Below are 16,181 nucleotides of genomic sequence, written 5' to 3'. Positions count from 1 at the left end.
GGAGAAGTGTTCTCTGGAGTGACCAATCACACTTCTCTGTCTGGCAATCCAATGAACATATGTAGGTTTGACGGTTGCCAAGAGAACGGTTCTTCCCTGACTTCATTGTGCCAAGTGTAAAGTTAGGTGGAGGGGGGGGGGTTATGGCTTGGGGTTGTTTCTCAGGGGTTGGCCTTGGCCCCTTAGTTTGGGGTGGAGGAACTTGACTGGCCTGCACAGAGTCCTGACCTCAACCCAATAGAACACCTTTGGGATAAATTAGAGCGGAGACTGCAAGACAGGCCTTCTCCTCCGACATCAGTGCCTGACCTCACAAATGTGCTTCTGGAAGAACGGTCAAACCTTCCCATTGACACCCTCCTAAACCTTGTGGACGGCCTTCCCAGAAGAGTTGAAGCTGTTATAGCTGCAAAGGGCGGGGCCAACTCAATATTGAACCCTACGGACTAAGACTGGGATGGCATTAAAGGTGTAAAGGCAGGCAGCCCAATACTTTTAACAATATAGTGTATATATATATATATATATATATATATACACACACACACACACAGTATATACACACACACACACACACAGTATATACACACACACACACACACACACACAGTATATACACACACACACACACAGTATATACACACACACACCAGAATTGTTTTGCCTTTTTTTTATTTTCACTTTGTTAATTACAGTCATTGTTGCTTGCATCAAGACCCTTATAGATAGCCCTCCTCTTGATTTTCACGGGAACGCAAGGAGACGACGTTTCCAACCATGATTGCGGGTCCTCTTTTGCTGTCCATCGGCAGCTAATGAACAAAGTCCCTGCCGCTGCACTGTCTCCGATGTCACTGGCTTTCTTCACAGAGGACATCTACCCATGGAAGTAGATGGTAATCAACATTTACCATCTACATGAGGTCTGCAAAATATAAAAAAATTCTGTAATCAAAGTACCACATTTTTTTATCTTCACAATTTACTTACAAAATGAATGATTAGACAACAATTGATTAACTTAAAGTGGATCATTATTCCAAGCCTTTGTTTGTCACTAAGGCATATGGCTAAGAGGTGAGGCCACATCTCCAGACAAGGAAGACAACAACAAGAAGGAACCAGGGTTGCAGCCACACGTACATTCTGCTTTTCACAATCGGCTGCCTAGTTTTAAATACTGAGCCAGCACTTACGTAGCTAAACCTGAGCAACAGCTGACAGCTTCTAACAGCTTGTGATCTCCTCTGATTACATAAGTGCACTGCAACACAGAAGTCATCATTTATAACTTCCAGCACTAAAGATTTAAATTAATTAGACCTGTAGTTCAGAATTGCAGATGCCTTCCTTATTCTCATTTCAATGACTACAGTAGCCTGGGCGTGTGATTGATGGTGTGTAGAAGCAGGGATGGACTGACAACTCATGGGGCCCCTGGGCAATAGGGTAGCATGGGGCCCCTGTATCCTTGCCCAAACTCAAAAAAGCCTATGAAAAAGGTACCAGGGGTATCTCATGGGGCCCCCTACTGACCCTGGGCCCTCGGGCAGTGCCTGAGTTTCCAAATGGTCAGTCCGCCCCGTGTAGAAGTGATGTTGGTGAGAGAAAGCACCAAGTGTAGCAGGAGACTGACACTCCCGGAAGTGACGGTGTCATGGCGTTCCTTTTTGTAAGAGCTATGCAGGCAGAGGGAGAGGCAAGTATTTCATTTCTTCTTTTCAGTAATGTTTGTTTTTAGGTATTCAAAGTGTACAGTAAGTTCACCTTCAGCAACATTTCCAAAAGCCCCCTATGCAATTCCATATCTCCAAATGGTACATTCCAACACTCCTTTTTCAAATACTGCACCTTCTCTCATTGCACATGCAGTTATGAGGAGGCCTCCATGCAAAAAAAACTGGCCCCTCGATCCCCCCTGCATCCTGACTTTCGCTGGATGCTACAAATGTGCGCCTCCTAGGGGCCACTCCAGGCCTTTCAAACTGCACGCATGCGCGGTGTGCTCTCTTCTTTTCTAAGGATGCATGCAACTGTAGCATCCAACCCGTCTTGCAAATGGCAGGAGGAAGTAGGATCAAGGGGTCAGCAGATTTTATGGATAGGCCCCCCCTTCCCCCACAACTGCAGGTGTAATTTGGAACAGATGCAGCATAGGAAAGAGGAGGGCTGGTATGTACTACACTGATCAAAGAAAATGAAAGGAACACTTTTTAATCAGTGTATAGCATCAAGTCCATGAAACTCCTGAGATATTGATCTGGTCAGGTAAGTAGCAGAGAGGGTTGTTAATCAGTTTCAGCTGCTTTGGTGTTAATGCAATTAACAACAGGTGCACTAGATGGGTGACTAGATGATAACTGCATTGGTACTTTGTGATTGGCTGTTCAGGCACACAAGGGCTTCCTCTGCTTCAGGGGTCTCCAAACTTTCTAAACAAAGTGCCAGTTTATTATCCTTCAAATTTTAGAGGGGCCGGACCATGACCAGTGAGAGTAGAAAATGTCCTAGCCTTGGTAACAATGCCCCATTGCTGGTGTCAGTGAGAGGAATAGTGCCCCATCATTGGTGTCAGTGAGAAGAATAGTACTCCATGATTGGTGTCAGTGAGAGGAATAGTGCCCCATCATTGGTGTCAGTGGGAGGAATAGTGCCCCATCATTGGTGTCAGTGGGAGGAATAGTGCCCCATCATTGGTATCAGTGGGAGGAATAGTGTCCCATCATTGGTGTCAGTGGGACGAATAGTGCCCCATCATTGGTGTCAGTGGGAGGAATAGTGCCCCATCATTGGTGTCAGTGAGAGGAATAGTACTCCTTGATTGGTGTCAGTGAGAGGAATAGTGCCCCATCATTGGTGTCAGTGGGAGGAATAGTGTCCCATCATTGGTATCAGTGGGAGGAATATTGCCCCATCATTGGTGTCAGTGAGAGTAATAGTGCTCCATCATTGGTTTCAGTGGAAAAAATAGTTCCCAATCATTGGTGTCAGTGAGAGTAATAGTGCTCCATCATTGGTTTCAGTGAGAGGAATAGTGCCCCATCATTGGTGTCAGTGAGAGGAATAGTGCTCCATCATTGGTGTCAGTGAGAGGAATAGTGCCCCATCATTGGTGTCAGTGAGAGGAATAGGGCTCCATCATTGGTGTCAGTGAGAGGAATAGTGCCCAATCATTGGTGTCAGTGAGAGGAATAGTGCTCCATCATTGGTGTCAGTGAGAGGAATAGTGCCCAATCATTGGTGTCAGTGAGAGGAATAGTGCTCCATCATTGGTGTCAGTGGAAGAAATAGTTCCCAATCATTTTTGTCAGTGAGAGGAATAGTGCTCCATCATTGGTGTCAGTGAGAGGAATAGTGCCCCATCATTGGTGTCAGTGAGAGGAATAGTGCACCATCATTGGTGTCAGTGGAAAAAATAGTTCCCAATCATTGGTGTCAGTGAGAGGAATAGTGCTCCATCATTGGTGTCAGTGAGAGGAATAGTGCCCCATCATTGGTGTCAGTGAGAGGAATAGTGCACCATCATTGGTGTCAGTGGAAGGAATAGTGCCCAATCATTGGTGTCAGTGGGAGGAATAGTGCCCCATCATTGGTGTCAGTGAGAGGAATAGTGTTCCATCATTGGTGTCAGTGGAAGAAATAGTGCCCCATCATTGGTGTCAGTGAGAGGAATAGTGCTCCATCATTGGTGCCAGTGGGAGGAATAGTGCCCCATCATTGGTGTCAGTGAGAGGAATAGTGCTCCATCATTGGTGTCAGTGAGAGGAATAGTGCCCCATCATTGGTGTCAGTGAGAGGAATAGTGCTCCATCATTGGTGTCAGTGGAAAAAATAGTGCCCAATCATTGGTGTCAGCGAGAGGAATAGTGCTCCATCATTGGTGTCAGTGGAAGAAATAGTGCCCAGTCATTGGTGTCAGTGAGAGGAATAGTGCTCCTTTGTTGGTGTCAGTGGAAGAAATAGTGCCCAAGCATTGGTCTCAGTGGGAAGAATAGTGCTCTATCGTTGGTGTCAGTGGGAGAAATAGTGCCCCATCATTGGTGTCAGTGAGAGGAATAGTGCTCCATCATTGGTGTCAGTGGAAGGAATAGTGCCCACTCATTGGTGTCAGTGAGAGGAATAGTGCTCCATCATTGGTGTCAGTGGAAAAAATAGTTCCCAATCATTGGTGTCAGTGAGAGGAATAGTGCTCCATCATTGGTGTCAGTGAGAGGAATAGTGCCCCGTCATTGGTGTCAATGAGAGGAATAGTGCACCATCATTGGTGTCAGTGGAAGAAATAGTGCCCAATCATTGGTGTCAGTGGGAGGAATAGTGCCCCATCATTGGTGTCAGTGAGAGGAATAGTGCTCCATCATTGGTGTCAGTGGAAGGAATAGTGCCCCATCATTGGTGTCAGTGAGAGGTATAGTGCTCCATCATTGGTGCCAGTGGGAGGAATAGTGCCCCATCATTGGTGTCAGTGAGAGGAATAGTGCTCCATCATTGGTGTCAGTGGAAGAAATAGTGCCCAATCATTGGTGTCAGTGAGAGAAATAGTGCCCCATCATTGGTGTCAGTGAGAGGAATAGTGCCCCATCATTGGTGTCAGTGAGAGGAATAGTGCTCCATCATTGGTGTCAGTGAGAGGAATAGTGCCCCATCATTGGTGTCAGTGAGAGGAATAGTGCCCCATCATTGGTGTCAGTGGAAGAAATAGTGCCCAGTCATTGGTGTCAGTGAGAGGAATAGTGCTCCATCATTGGTGTCAGTGGAAGAAATAGTGCCCAGTCATTGGTGTCAGTGAGAGGAATAGTGCTCCTTTGTTGGTGTCAGTGGAAGGAATAGTTCACCATCGTTGGTGTCAGTGGAAGAAATAGTGCCCAAGCATTGGTCTCAGTGGGAAGAATAGTGCTCTATCGTTGGTGTCAGTGGGAGAAATAGTGCCCCAAGGGCCGGATAAAGACATGCAAAGGCCCCACATCTGGCCCCCATACCAAAATTTGGAGACCACTGCTCTGTTTGCTACCATTTGCAGAATTCAGATTTCAATGATTCCATTTTTATGGCGGCCATAAGTGATTTCTTTAATCCAATCAATGTGAGATTCGATCACAATGATTGAATCTTCAAACAATCAATTAGTCATAACTTCCCTTCCAATTGGTTTAGACCCAGATTCGATCAATTCAATCAAACTCAATCGATTAGCCAGGGCTGAATATTATTGATTGGTTTTGCACTAGCGGACTTTGTTCATGAATAGATCATACTTTGATCGATCGGAATTTGAGATTACATGGTGAACACAGAGATGCGATTGATAATTGACGATGGTAAATTACAATTATGTCTTACTATCCAACGGAATCCACCTCACTATGTGTGGTATATCAATCAAATGGGTTGACAACTAAAGACTGATTATTCCTTTCGGAAGAGTCAATTAGAAAATAAATCGATCATTTATCAAAGTGTGTATGGACACTATTCAAAAGCTTAAATACATCGATTGAACATTTTTTTTCACCATCATCATTTACATTGTTTTTTATGCTGAATGAAACAAAACAGCAAATACATCTGTGACACCTCCAACAGAAAATGTTTGGGGGCACAATAAGAGCCCAGTTACACCACGTACGACTTGCCATGTGATTTGCCATGCGAGTTTCAAATCGCATGGCAAGTTGCACCCTGTTGTCTGCAATTAAAGCGGTCATATTGGTGCGATTCTGACTTGATGGGAGCCGCACCGATTTCTAAAGTAGTGCATACACTACCAGGGGCGGACTGACCATATGGAAACTCGGGCACTGCCCGAGGGCCCGGGGTCAGTGGGGACCCCATGAGATGCCCCTGGTACCTTTTTCATAGGTTTTTTTGAGTGTGGGCGAGGACACAGGGGCCCCATGATCCCCTATTACCCGTGGCCCCATGAGTTGTCAGGCCGCCCCTGATCACTACTACTTCAGGTGCGACTTGCATAGACATCTGTGTCTTGTAAGCTGCAGGTATCCTGCAAGTCGCACATGACAAGAGGCGGACTGACAACTCATGGGGCCCCCGGGCAATAGGAAATCATGGGGCCCCTGTGTCCTTGCCAACACTCAAACCACACCCAAAAAAGCCTATGAAGGGTATCAGGGGCATCTCATTTATTATTTCAGGTACTTATATAGCACCATCAGTTTACGCAGCGCTTTACATATATATTGTACATTCACATCAGTCCCTAACCCTCAAGGGGTGTACAATCTAAGGTCCCTAACTCACATTCATACATACACATACTAGGGACAATTTAGACAGGAGCCAATTCACCTACCAGCATGTCTTTGGAGTGTGGGAGGAAACCGGAGTACCCGGAGGAAACCCACGCAGGCATAGGGAGAACATGCAAACTCCAGGCAGGTGATGCCATGGCTGGAATTCGAACCAATGACCCTAGTACTGCCAGGCGGAAGTGCTAACCATTTAGCCACTGTGCTGCCCAACTGACCCTGGGCCCCCGGGCAGTGCCGGAATGGTCAGTCCGCCCCTGCACATGACATCCGACTTTGAAATCGTGCAACTTCACCGGACTTCCAGACTTCGCATGATTTCAAAGTCGGATCGGTGTGACCGGGGACTGAAAGCATTAAGGAGAATTGTCAAGATAGATGTTATAAAAATATACATTAAAGTAGAACTCTAGGGAAAACTTTTTTTTTTTCCATTTTGGATAGAGTAAGAGAAGTTATAACCCCTGTCAGTGTATTTATTTATTTATTGATTGATTGATTTTCCATCTGTGTCCCATTGGGGGGATTTTTCTTCCCTTCCAACCCCATAGCCAAAACAGGAAGTGAGGGGAAATCCCTGCAAATTAAGGGAATTAAGGGAACCTGGACCCCCAGGTCTCCAGAACATTGGAAAATGTCCCCTCAATTACTTTTCTGGGGACAACCCAAAATTTGGGGTTTTCTTTTATTTCACTTTCAATGACAATAGTACACAGAACAAATAGAGAGGGCGAATCTCCCTAACGGGGGCACAGCCAGCAATAAAAACTGACAAGGGGGTCTAATCCCTCCCCGCTCCAACCAAAACTAAAAAAAAAGTTTTGCCTTAAGTTATACTTTAAAGTTGATGTATAATCTGCTCCTACTTTTCCTTTTCATCAACATTTTAGTGAAGTTGAATAAAATCCTTTTCTTCCCCATGCACATGCTCAGTTTGGTGTGTATTGCTAGAGAGGGTTTTTTTTCATGGGAGAGTGCATGTGATCAACACAGGGCCAATCAGCACCGTCCTCCTACAAGCTTTAACCAGTGCTCTGCTGGACACTTGATAGAAGTCACAAGACTGATATATACTGCTGATGAGAAAAGGTATTTAGCAGTTTATATTTACTAAAATAATTGCATTTTCCTGTGTACTAGTGAATGCAGGGTCCGGGGAGACCAGATATAGTGAATGCAGGGTGCGGGGAGACCAGATATAGTGAATGCAGGGTTTGGGGAGACCAGATATAGTGAATGCAGGGTCTGGGAGACCAGATATAGTGAATGCAGGGTCCGGGGAGACCAGATATAGTAAATGCAGGGTCCGGGGAGACCAGATATAGTAAATGCAGAGTCCGGGGAGAGCAGATATAGTGAATGCAGGGTCCAGGGAGACCGGATATAGTGAATGCAGGGTCCAGGGAGACCAGATATAGTGAATGCAGGGTCCGGGGAGACCGGATATAGTGAATGCAGGGTCCGGGGAGAGCGGATATAGTGAATGCAAGGTCTGGGGAGACCAGACATAGTGAATGCAGGGTCCAGGGAGAGCGGATACAGTGAATGCAGGGTCTGGGGAGACCAGATATAGTGAAAGCAGGGTCCGGGAAGACCAGATAGTGAATGCAGGGTCCTGGGAGACCGGATATAGTGAATGCAGGGTCTGGGGAGACCAGATATAGTGAATGCAGGGTCCTGGGAGACCGGATATAGTGAATGCAGGGTCTGGGGAGACCAGATATAGTGAATGCAGGGTCCAAGGAGACCAGATATAGTGAATGCAGGGTCCAGGGAGACCAGATATAGTGAATGCAGGGTCCGGGGATTCCAGATATAGTGAATGCAGGGTCTGGGGAGACCGGATATAGTGAATGCAGGGTCCTGGGAGACCAGATATAGTGAATGCAGGGTCCGGGGAGACCAGATATAGTGAATGCAGGGTCCGGGGAGACCAGATATAGTGAATGCAGGGTCCAAGGAGACCAGATATAGTGAATGCAGGGTCCGGGGATTCCAGATATAGTGAATGCAGGGTCCGGGGATTCCAGATATAGTGAATGCAGGGTCCGGGGAGACCGGATATAGTGAATGCAGGGTCTGGGGAGACCGAATATAGTGAATGCAGGGTCCTGGGAGACCAGATATAGTGAATGCAGGGTCCGGGGAGACCAGATATAGTGAATGCAGGGTCCGGGGAGACCAGATATAGTGAATGCAGGGTCCAGGGAGACCAGATATAGTGAATGCAGGGTCCTGGGAGACCAGATATACAGGGTCCTGGGGTTAGTATCACTTTAAATGATATACATAAAAAAAGAAATGAATGCAATGGATGTGACAACGTACCGTAGCAGTCTTGCGTGTGCGTCTCATATTACCACAAATAAGGAAGTAGGAGTTTTCTAAGAGAAGAAACATTGCATCAGCCACTGAAGTGGTATTTGATCACCTCTGCGTGTTTTTTTTTTTTTTGCACTATAAACAAAAAAAGACCAACAATTTTAAAAAACCTATATTTTTGACCTTTTTGCTATTAAACATGTCCAGTAAAAAAAATGTACAAATCAAATTTCATCATAAATTTAGGCTAAAATGTATTCTGCTCCAAGTCCCAATATATGTAAATGAATTGGTTTACATGAAAGTTATAGCGTCTATAAATGGCGGTATAGATACTGGAATTTTTTTTTCTTAATAGTAGTAATGGCGGCAATCAGCGACTTATAGCCAGACTGCGGGGGGAACTGACATGGTGTCACTGACATCCCCAGTGACACCAATACAGTCATCAGTGCTAATAAAAAGCACTGACACTGTACTAATGGCACTGAGCTGGAAAGGGTTAACATGTGGGTCGATCAACGGGTTAACTGTGTGCTGTTTTACTGTGGGCTGTGTGCGTGCTTTACTCTGTAAGCACACTGCTATGCAGAGCCATACAAAGCAATGTGCAGGAGCTGACAGGAGAGATATCTGTATTGTTTATACACAGGTTTGTCCCCCGTTGGTAATACCCGGAGATCGCTGGGTGCTGACGGGGAATCACCAGCCCCGTCATTCACCGGGTCCAGCCAGGACCCAGTCAGTGACAGCCAAGGCCATGAATGGCAGCATGGGAAGGGCGCACGCGCCCCCTTTACCTGGAACTGCAAAATCCCGTGTATATACGTGATTTTGCACAACCGTGCATTTCTGCTATAGGGCGGCGCGGAAGCAGTTAAATAATGAAGCCAGCAGGTCACCATGACAGCCCGGCAACTAGCATTTTATGAAGCAGAGCTTAACCCCTCCTGGCCTAAGGGTAATACAAATCTTAATGCCTAAGCACAATTTTGCAACTTTGATGTGTATTAGTAAAACCGTACATATCATCACAACTACTTTGTACATCCAGGTGGATTATACCACGTTTTTTATAAGGACCAACTGGGCTTTTATTTGATGGTAAATGGTAATGGATATCTCCTGATTTTTTTTTTATTATCAAAGGAAAACTGGCTACCATAATCGACCACCAAAGAACAGCCCAAAATAAATTCTCCTGCTCCTGATGATCGCAGCGATACCACATATGTGTATGTTAGTTGTTGTTTATACCTGTAGTACAGCCTGGGGCGTATTTACTACGAGGCAAACAAGGCATGTGCCTAGGGCAGCATTTTTCAGGGGGGCAGCACCTTCCCCTGGAAGAAGGGACACGCACGCTATTGGGACCAGCTGGAATCTGAGAGAGGACTGCAGCTGTGAAGGTGAGTGTCTTTTTCTCTGTCGCCCCGGGGGGGTGGTAGTGAAAGGGTCTCTCGGATGGGGGGGCAAGGGTGTTGCTGGTCAATGTTCGGGGAAGGGGGGGGGGGTGTTGTTGGTCGGTGTCCGTGGGGGCAGACGAATTTGTGTTGGCTAGGGCAGCAAAAAACCTAAATACACCACCAGGGGCGGACTGACAACTCATGGGGCCCCCGGGCAATAGGGGATCATGGGGCCCCTGTGTCCTTGCCCAAACTCAAAAAAGCCTATGAAAAAGGTACCAGGGGCATCTCATGGGGCCCCCTACTGAACCCGGGCCCTCGGGCAGTGCCCGAGTTTCCAAATGGTCAGTCCGCCCCTGTACACCACTGAGTACAGCCCAGAAACAATAGTGCACATTTTGCCTTTTTTATCCTGCCTAAAATACACTGATACTATTAAAAAAACCCTCACCCTGACCTTGACCTTTGACCCTGACCTTGACCCAAACACTAACCCTGGCATTACCTTGATCAGACCTTGTTCTAGGTATTTTTTTCTATTTTATTATTATTATTTATTTATTTTTCACCCACATTTTTTTTTCCCCTGCGAGGATAGAAAGAGATACAACATATTTCTCTCCTCCATTTACAGGGAGAAAACAGGGAGGCAGGCTTCAAAATGACTGATCACTATGATAGCCAATCAGAGGCTATCACAACGATCGGGTTACCAGGAATCGGGAGTTCCGGGTCCCGGTCATTACTATGGGACCCGGGGCTCTCAGTCAGACCCCAGTCTCTGTGCTGGGAGTGTGCTGTGAAGTGTGCTCCCAGTGCAAAGACAGGTACGCAAATATGTGGCCGCACGGAAAAAAGCCCAGTCCAGTGGGGCCACATATTTGCATGCGGTCGGCACAAAGGGGTTAAAGAACTGTGGGCAATTTTTTTTTCTCCCATGCAGTGAGAGTGTACTGGCACTGCATGGGTTAACTGTTTGTTTTTGTCTAGGTGATTGCAGCGTGGAGATATACTTACCTAATCCACCAATCCTCGGAGCACAAGACCGGTCCCTGCCAATGCTGCACCATCCCCCTCCCCCCACGCTAGCAGTCTTGTGAATGGACTGTTCCTGACATCACAACGGCCATAGACCAGCTCCAGATGTGAGGATGGCAGGAACAGTCCATTGCTGGAGGTGGGGGGATGCAGTTTTCCGGAGGATCAGCTAAGTATAGCCTTTTGGTGCACCTCTAGATGTAATGAGCAGTTAACGCATGCAGTGTGGGCCCAGCTGCACCGCAAATCAAATACACTAATTATTTTCCTTTCTTTTTCACCCCCTTTTCTGGCATTTCTAGCCATGGCCATCTTGAGTAAGGGCAGATGATTCTTGTCGCATTTACTTCGGAGTATCCATCTGTCCATAGCTCAGGCATGAAGACAGGAGAGTGTGCTTAGTTGAGAAAACCCCTCTCCCCCTCCTAAAGACTCCTGGGATGTATGACATCATTTTCCTAGGCCAGAAACCAGGAAGTAACTGAAGAAATGTAAAAAAAAAGTTTAAAAGAAGTAAATATAATATACTATCACTTCTATTACTAATGCTAGCAGCATGAGGATTAAAGATATCCAGTATTGAATGAGAGAGTGAAGTTCTGCTTTAACACTCTGTCTATAGCACGTTTTCTTTAATGCCTTACGAACCAAAGCATGCCTCCTTTGGAACTCTCAGAATGCGAGGAAAAAATGCTCTGTTTTCTTTATTGGAAAAAAATGTATTTTACTTTCCTATATTTTCTTGGTACCACCCTTTAACTGGCAGCAATTATCTACTCTGGAGTCAAGCTGGCAAACCGCCAACACACAATACCACTAACCCCATCCTAATCACAGAGGCACTTACTAACAAGTATGTGAGAGGGCCGGACTCCGGCCAGATGTTTATCAGGATCTTTTCCTGCTATATGGCATTTGGTAGGAAATTTTAAAACTCTTCTACTGAACGTGCCCTGCAAATCCCATTTTGTATTATGTGCAGACCAGTAAATGAAATCCAGACTTCATAAACATTCAGATCTGTGTAGTTTATAGAAAACCCACTATACGAGTTTTCTTTCAGACATTTTTTATACAGGAGGACCATATGCTGGATATTCATCTTGGAACCAGTATGTAAAAAATTAAGAGGACCTGTCTTGCCACCCACGCTTCTGATCTTTGGTCTCTTGAAGAACTACACTGGCCAACTTTATTTGCCATCTTCCAGCACTTCTAGGTGTCCTGTAGTAACATAGTGGTTGCTGAGTGGAACCACGGCAGGTGGAGCGGGAAGTGGGTATCTTCAACATCTGAAAGCTGATCAGATGCTGAAGATTCCTCAGCTGGGTTAGCTGTTCAGTAGAGCGAAGTCCCAAGCCACGAGCAGCGGGACAGGTAGCAACTAGACCAGGGGTGCTCAAACTTTTTGACTTGAGGGCCGCAATGGGTTCATATATTGGACCCGGGGGCCGGAGCAAGAGTAGATGAATGATGTGTATGTGTCATCCATAGTAAGTATAGTAATATTCCCCCATAGTAAGCATAGTAATTAATCCCCCATATAGTAATTCATCCCCCATAGTAATTCATCCCCCATAGTAATTCATCCCCCATATAGTAATTCACCCCCCATAGTAATTCATCCCCCATATAGTAATTCATCCCCCATAGTAATTCATCCCCCATAGTAATTCATCCCCCATATAGTAATTCATCCCCCATATAGTAATTCATCCCCCATAGTAATTCATCCCCCATATAGTAATTCATCCCCCATATAGTAATTCATCCCCCATAGTAATTCATCCCCCACAGTAATTCATCCCCCATATAGTAATTCATCCCCCATATAGTAATTCATCCCCCATAGTAATTCATCCCCCATAGTAATTCATCCCCTATAGTAATTCATCCCCCATATAGTAATTCATTCCCCATATTAATTCATCCCCCATATTAATTCATCCCTCATATAGTAATTCATCCCCCATATTAATTCATCCCTCATATAGTATTTCATCCCCCACAGTACTATTCCCCCCCAAGTAGTAAGCCAAGTCCCCCCTGTGTCAATTCACTTACCTTTGCTCCGTGCGTTCCTCTCGCCGTGTTCCCGCGCCGTTCCGGTCTTCAGGGCGAACTGCGAGAGGAGCCTAGCTCCCCTCACTTTCCTCACGCTGCCCCGCCTACACACATCCTGACAGCCGATGTTTGCCATGCTCCGCGGGCCGGATTAAAAGGTCCGCTGGGCCGTATACGGCCCGCGGGCCGTAGTTTGCCCATTGCTGAACTAGACAAACGCTGAAATCTCGAGGACTAATGTAGATTGGCCATGATTAGGGAGGGATTGGATGATCCCGGGCATCATTTGACCAAAAAGTGGAGCATCTCCAAAGAAGGTTGGTCAAATGTTGATGATTCTTCAGCTGACTTAACTGTTCAAGAGACTGAAAATCTAAGGCAAGACAAATGGACAGGTAGGAACTAGACCACCTCTGCAGTTTAGAGGGCTATGTAAGATTTGGCCATGACTACCTAGGGATAAAGGGAGGGGTTGGATGACACTGAGCATCATGTAACCCGAAAGTAGACAATCAATCTTGCATTAAGAGCTGCTGTTATGTTATCTAAAGGAATTAACAGACTTAAGAAGACAGTTGGTCTGGTAGTGATGGGTGTCTAGGCAACTCTGTCAAAGAAAGAGGGCTGTCTATAAAAGCAGAAAACACGGCAACACTTGTAGGTGACCAGTGGTACATAAGTGCCAGGTGGAGAGGGAAGCAGGTATCGTCAACATCTGGAAGCTGGTCAGATGCAGGGGTGGACTGACCATTTGGAATTCAGGCATTGCCCGAGGGCCCGGGGTCAGTAAGGGGCCCCATGAGATGCCCCTGGTACATTTCATAGGCTTTTTTTTGGGTGTGGTTAAGGTGTGGGCAAAGATACAGGGACCCCATGATCCCCTATTGCACGAGGGCCCCATGATCCCCTATTGCCCGGGGGCCCCATGATCCCCTATTGCCCGGGGCCCCATGATCCCCTATTGTCCGGGGGGCCCCATGATCCCCTATTGCCCGCGGGGCCCCATGCGTTGTTAGTCCGCCCCTGGTCAGATGCTAAATATTTTGCATCTGGCTTAGCTGTTCAAGAGAGTGAAATGCCAACGCAGGGCACCTGGACAGGTAGCACCTAGAGAAACTTTGCAGTCTAGAGGACTATATGGGGTTTAACCATGACTAACAAGAAACATAAGGAGGGGCTGGAGGATGCTGGGCATCATGTGACCCAAAAGTGGAGCAGTGTCAAAGGACTACATGGGGTTTGACCATGACTACCAAGAGACATAAGGGGTGGGTTGATGCTGAGCATCATGTGACCCAAAAGTGGAGCAGTGTCAAAGCACTACATGGGGTTTGACCATGACTACCAAGAGACATATAAGGGGTAGGATGATGCTGGGCATCATGTGACCCAAAAGTGGAGCAGTGTCAAAGGACTACATGGGGTTTGACCATGACTACCAAGAGACATATAAGGGGTAGGATGATGCTGGGCATCATGTGACCCAAAAGTGGAGCAGTGCCGAAGGATTCCAATGGACAGTCTGGAAGACAGAAAGTGGTACTGTTGCAGTAAGAACTGCCTTTATGTTCACTATCTGGCAACACTTCTAGATGTCCTGTGGTAACACAAGGGTTGGTAGGTGGACCCACTGCAGGTGGCAAGTGAAGCAGGATTTATCCACATCTGCAACCTGGTCAAATACTATAGATTCTTCAGCTGGCTTAGCTATTAGGAGAGTGAAACCTCAATGCAGGGGCAGCTGGAAAGGTAGGAACAAAGCAACATTTCAAGTCTAGAGGACTCCGTGGGGGTTGGCCATAACTACTTAATGACACAGGAATGGTTGGATAATGCTGGTCAGATACTGAAGATTCTTCAGCCAGCTTAGTTGTGCAGGAGAGTGAAGATTCAAACATGGGCAGCTGGATAGGCAGGAAATACTGTAGGCAACTTCTGAAATTTTGAACCCTATGTGAGGTTTAACCCATAACTGGTTAGGTGCATAATTTATTTATTATTTATTTCAGGTACTTATATAGCACCGTCACTTTACGCAGCGCTTTACATATATATTGTACATTCACATCAGTCCCTAACCCTCAAGGGGCATACAACTGAAGGTCCCTAACTCACATTCATACATACACATATTAGGGCCAATTTAGACAGGAGTCAATTAACCTACCAGCATGTCTTTGGAGTGTGGGAGGAAACCAGAGTTCCCGGAGGCACAGGGAGAACATGCAAACTCCAGGTAGGTGGTGCCGTGGCTGGAATTTGAACCAGTACCCTAGTACTGCCAGGTGGAAGTGCTAACCATTTAGCCACTGTGCTGCCTGGCCACAAATATGCGAGTTTGCAATATGAGTACCCAGAGGAAACTCACGCAGACACAGGGAGAACATGCAAACTCCAGACAGGTGGTGCCGTGGTTGGGATTCAAACCAATGACCCTAGTACTGCCAGGCAGAAGTGCTAACCATTTAGCCACATAAGAAGGTGTTGGATGTTGCTGATCATCATTTAACTTAAAAGTGGAGCAGCAGGAAGGATTCTAATTGATAATCTGTAGTAGACCTCAATTGGTGGACAGTCACTCTTACAATAAGAGCTGCTGTTACGTTATCAGAAGGTGTAAAGAAATAAATAGGCTAAAATGGCCTGAGGCTGGAGTTGGCCTCATACTAAATGGTTGCTCTGGGATATTGCCATTCAGTCTGTCTCATTCCGCCGTACCCCCGAATAAACCCAGCTGTATTTAGCATCTTACCTCCTGAAGTTCCTGTTCCTTTCATCACATTCTTAGCGAAAGTTTCAGTTCGTTGTTTTGCTCCTCTCTTTTATACTTAAGCCAACTTCCTGTTGGAAACTCCAGTGACACAACGACGTACGCAAAGTTGGGTGACTCCAAAAGATATCATACTTCTAAATTTTGGAAAAGCAATCCAGAAGTATTTTTGGACACTGTTACAAATGAGGACAGCCATAACTTGCTGACATATGAGAAAGAGGATTAATACTGTATGGAGCAAGAAGTAGCAAGAGGATGCTGGCTGACATGATCAGCACCTTTTCACAGCCCCCCACAGCTCAGGGTTCATAAAGA

The 16,181-nt window shown here is 46.1% G+C and overlaps 1 long non-coding RNA gene across 2 annotated transcripts; it reads right to left on the bottom strand.

Annotated features, from left to right (window-relative positions):
* Positions 1-655: 655 nt before the first annotated feature.
* Positions 656-15,945, bottom strand: LOC149461991 (uncharacterized). Of its 2 annotated transcripts, none has more exons than XR_016312747.1 (3): positions 15,846-15,945; positions 8,592-8,647; positions 656-925 (listed from the first exon to the last, which is right to left on the bottom strand). It is a non-coding gene; the product is annotated as an uncharacterized LOC149461991 (long non-coding RNA). The 2 variants fall into 2 exon arrangements; XR_016312746.1 differs by having other exon boundaries at positions 8,592-8,720; positions 15,846-15,935.
* Between the last annotated feature and the right edge of the window lie 236 nt (positions 15,946-16,181).

This window comes from Staurois parvus, unplaced genomic scaffold, assembly GCF_062004578.1.
Source record: "Staurois parvus isolate SC_StPar_1 unplaced genomic scaffold, SC_StPar_1.0 ptg000189l, whole genome shotgun sequence".
Taxonomy (NCBI): Eukaryota; Metazoa; Chordata; class Amphibia; order Anura; family Ranidae; genus Staurois; species Staurois parvus.
The sequence above is the reverse complement of the archived record's forward strand: the minus strand, read 5'-3'. Positions and strand labels throughout refer to the sequence as shown.